Source organism: Palaemon carinicauda, chromosome 14, assembly GCF_036898095.1.
Source record: "Palaemon carinicauda isolate YSFRI2023 chromosome 14, ASM3689809v2, whole genome shotgun sequence".
Lineage (NCBI taxonomy): Eukaryota > Metazoa > Arthropoda > Malacostraca > Decapoda > Palaemonidae > Palaemon > Palaemon carinicauda.
Window position 1 is genome coordinate 118,804,265 of NC_090738.1, and position 5,000 is coordinate 118,809,264.

General features: G+C 32.1%; 2 protein-coding genes across 2 annotated transcripts in view; one reads left to right on the forward strand and one right to left on the reverse strand.

Moving 5' to 3' along the window:
• LOC137653653 (actin-5, muscle-specific) overlaps positions 1 to 5,000 on the reverse strand; it is a 181,839-nt gene that overhangs the window by 165,858 nt on the left and 10,981 nt on the right. The window lies entirely within an intron of this gene.
• The window catches only part of LOC137653651 (actin, muscle-like), a 4,458-nt gene continuing 1,291 nt past the window's right edge, over positions 1,834 to 5,000 (forward strand). The window contains exon 1 of the mRNA XM_068387224.1: positions 1,834 to 1,987. The gene's annotated coding sequence lies outside the window, so the exon portion shown is untranslated. The remainder of the gene's footprint in view (positions 1,988 to 5,000) is intronic.

The window sequence follows — 5,000 nt, forward strand, 5'->3', positions numbered from 1 at the left end:
TTCTGGTTTACACTAGAAGTATCAACAGGCTCGCTTCCCACTGTTAGATCACCCTACGTTATCAACGAGAATATTTCATTTTCCCACCACACACATACACGCATAGATACACACATACACACACACACACACACACACACACACACACACATATATATATATATATATATATATATATATATATATATATATATATATATATATATATATATATATATATATAATATGCAGTATGTATGTATATATTTATCTATATATTCTTATATGAATATATATATATACATACATATATATATATATATATGTGTGTGTGTGTGTGTCTGTACATATATATATATATATATATATATATATATATATATATATATGTACATATATATATATATATATATATATATATATATATATATATATATATATATATATGTGTACATATATATATATATATATATATATATATATACATATATATATATATATATATATATATATATATATGTATATATATATATATATATATATATATATATATATATATATATATATATATATATATATTTATGCGTGTGACATCACCAGTTCGCCCTTTTTTTCTTAAATATTCATCTTTCTCAAAAGGGATGTAGCTTCAGATTTAACTTTCTCAAGATCTCATCATGTTTCAGCTAATGGTTAACAGGTGTTCCCTAGTTTTCATAATATTCATCTAACAACAAACACGAAGGTAGAAATAGACCCAAGGAGAATAAACTTCGTCAAAGAAAAAATAAACTAGATATGTTTACAGTGTTTTAAGCGAGATATTAAAATAAACAGGAACTTAATCCCTGCCCTGCATTATTGTAAAGTATTTACGTTTATGTTTCTTTCCTCTTCCATACTTTGTAAAACTATTTTTAAATCATCTCTCATTATTACCAAAGCACATCGGTTCACTTCGAAGCTGTCACTTTTTTTTTTTACTTTCTAGCAATATGGAAAACAGCTAGCAAGTCTAGAAAAATCATTGTACACAAAATAAAACAGAAAGAATGTCATTTTTTATTTTCCTTGCCATACAATGCAAATAAATTTGTTTTCTAAACCTAAATTCCCCAATGGCATTATGCAACCTCTTCATCGAATGAAAAGTACAACGTAAATTGCATCTGGCAATTTTGGTAAAGAACAAAAAATATCATTCTCATTTTTAATCAAATGAAGTTACGCAATTTTGCAAACTGATAAAAACAAGTAGGATGTAACAACTGACGATTTCTTATATTCAATTCTCCCAAAACATCAATAAAATATCTAAAAAAAAAATTAAACCAATACTCTACAATAATAATGTCCGCAATGGAAGGAAAAGAAGGAAAATCTAATAGCAACTGACGACTTTTGTCATTATATATCCATTAAAAGTTCAGTTACAAACACAAAAAATTAAATTATAATTTTTGTTTTTCCAATTCAACACACCTGGGATATCATGCAGTTTTGGCAACGATGCTAAAATATCCTCAAACCTCGTAATCTATAAATAACTAAATACGTTGAGAGATTTTCGATTTTCATAATCCTATATTCCAAATAACAAGGGCAAATGACTCTATAGATACTGAAATTCTCCCATCGACGTCTTGAAATTTCAGCAATGAACAAAAATTGCCCTAACAGGTAAAGCTAAGATTTCTCAGCCCCGCCCCGCCCGCCCCCACCCCCTTCAAAAGGAAGATACATACTTTTAGGGTACATCGTAAGTTTTGCCACCCTCTGAGTGGGCGTGTGGCGGGTTGCATGAGACATTGTCTGGGAATAGATGATCTCTTTGGCTCTCACGCCCATCCACCCACCCACCCAACCAACTAGGGAGGCAGAAAAAAAATATATCGCCTTAATGAGACATCTCCGAATCTCGAGGCGGTGTTGAGGAAGTATGAAGGTTGGCTATATAAAGTCAGCTCTGATCGCTGGAGACTTTAGTGTGTTTCACTCTCAGGATACGGTATGTTGGAGTGTGGTTCTTCTTAGTACTATTTACTATACAACTTCTGCTGAAGGTGCTATTCTTGCTGCTGGAGGCTGAGAGGAAGAGTGAAAGAGAGAGTGAATGACAGATTCCTGGTGATCCGCCTTTTGGTAGTGTGTGCGTCTGTGCTTCCTAAACTCTTCAAAGTGCTCATTCTCTGGGATGCTAATTGGGATGTTAAATGAAGTGCTTCAGCTGTTCGCTCTACTTTAAACATTTGAGTCATGGGATGTATGCGTTATTTGGATTTTGATATTTCTTCTGGACCAGTGATCGGATCGTAGTGAAATGGATAAATTGTGGTTTAACTTCAACTTTGCGATTCAATCTTGAACAGTGATCTTTCCCCAAGCGTAAAGATTACTGCTTGCTATTCTATTGCCTTCAGTACTAAAGTTTACTCTGAGTCAGAAATAGATATGCTATCAAAACTGATTTGTCTAAGAGAACTTCATTCTCACAAACATCTTTACAAAATGATGTATTCAAGACTCCAGCGGTTTTACCGATTATCACCAGTTTTAATTCATTTATTTCATTAACAGTTTTGAATCAAAATTCTAATGTTTTACATTCTAAACAATAATCCAGAGGTTTGAAAACCGTAGTTTTTATAGTATTTTTGCGAATACATATGTGTCCACTGTCTGTAGACCCCCTCTAAACAGCATTCGCATAAAATTTCAAGAAGCTTCATGATTTTGAAAACTATTCTAGTTGATTCTTATAACTATCTATACTGGAAAGAGGCAAACTATTATTCGTCGAACTGATAAGAATATTATGCAATATTTCGCTTAAATTCATTAAAGATAATTGAGAATTCCTCTCCCGGGGTCTAATTATCTTCAACAATCCAGAAGTCTAATATATATCCACCAAACAAAGAGAATATGGCCTTATTTTTGTCAGTTTTATTTATATATTTTTCTTTCACCTCAAAACCATCAGTGAACAGCTGAAACTTCTTTATGGAAGCCATATTTCTCTTTTCAATTTTGGGTTGTTTATGGTAATCAGATAGTAAAATAGTAGTTCAAGGAGAAAACACCTAGAGAGAGCACATCCTTACTCTGCCATCAAAGAGAAAATAAAGTAAATCTGCATCTATTCCCGGATCCATTTTAAACTCTAATCGAGTCTTTAATGGTTCTTTTGCCCTCAGCTTTACAAAAAATATTTTTAGCCTTCTGCTCTAACTCTGTTCCGATTTCTATCTTCCATATTGCTCTCCAACCTCTTGTAGTTATTAATATTTGCTGTAAATGCAAGCTTTTCCCCAAGTTGCACTGTGGTGCATAATGTCCTCCCCTGTCCTAGTGTAAGATCATGTGTCAAATTGCCTTAATCATCTTCATCGACTTACATATTATGAAGATCAATAAAAAAAAACATTCTTGAGATACCCTAGGGACAGACAGACAGAAAAGCATGTAAGAATAACTTTGATCTAACTTCGTAAGTTGATATTTTAATATTACTAAAAATTTCTTATGTAGTAATATGTATAGTAGAGACAAAGTGGCGTGTATTTACAGCATCAGGCAACAAAGCACTGAATTACTATGACTTACAGTATAATGTCCATAAAGTTAATTTCCCATTTGCACAAAACGATCGAAGTGAAGTAGTAATGATTAAAAATTTTACTTCTTATGCTAATAAATTAGTTATTATACCAACACAATTTCACTTATATCTATAACGAGTTAAAATTGATAATCAAATATAAAGATTCTAATTAAAAAGCCAATTCCGTTACCCTTGGGTAAATAGTTTAAAATTCGAGTTTTTTTTTTTTTTATCTATCTTTGATCAATTGGGTCTTGAAGGAATCTACTTTCTATTTGTTTGTATGAAATAATTGCGGATCTCACTATAAACAGACATCGGCAAAATTCATGTAAATATGGATTAATTTTACTTCAATTCATCTGGTTCCATTTGCCCAACCCAATAACCCAATACTTAATATTCTGTACACTTATAAACAAAAAAAAAAAAAAAGAATTCGTGAAAGTAAACTTACTTTCTAGTCTCAACAGGTGTGTTAATAATTTCTCGACCGCTTCGTCTTGCCAAATCCGGCAAATATAACCAATTACAAAGCCAAAAATACTCGCACTATTCTGACAACTTAGCTTATTTAAAGACACTGGGTGTATGGCATCCCAAGGGAGGACCATGTGACGGACTCTAAATACTATGAGATAAACAGCTGTAAATATTCGACTGAACTTCGCGTTTACTCATTTGGTTTTGAACTTAGAATCCTAGTTATATCTTCCGAGATCAGATGTAAGAACAGGAACATCTTAAAAGAATGATTTTCTATAGAAACAATTTAACCTAAGTCTTCCATGTAATTTGGCTGAGAGTTGCTATAACTCCATGTCCCCTTTACAAATAAAAAGAAGAGAATTTGTATTTGTTTTCGATGGTTGAGAAAACGCCCTGCATATCAAGGACTGAACCTTGTCCCTCTTTTTATTTGTCATTAAGTATTCCTCATTACACGTTTCAAATTTAGTGATGTTTACCTCATTCTAACATACTTGAAATAAGTGCCTTTTATTAACTTAATTACTATAATCATTACATATTTGAAATCTCTCTCTCTCTCTCTCTCTCTCTCTCTCTCTCTCTCTCTCTCTCTCTCTCTCTCTCTCATGGAAATTTCCCCTAAGAAAGTACTTTCAAGCTGTGGCAATTACTTTCTATTCAGATGTAACAATATTCAGTCTGTCTGAGCAAGTATGTTGCTCTTCTCACTGCTGTTGTTGAAGGAAACTAAAGATTCTTCTGCAGGAATTTCCTAATAATAACCATCAAGTACAAAAAAGAAAAATACCTTCTCGACCAACTTAATAACGTCTATAGTTAAATTTCCTGACTACTAACCTGCACTTCGATTATTATGATTGTTTGAGTAAAATATAAGACTTGCGCCTACAGACTCAAGTCAAAGGAATTTACACAAATCTTGTAT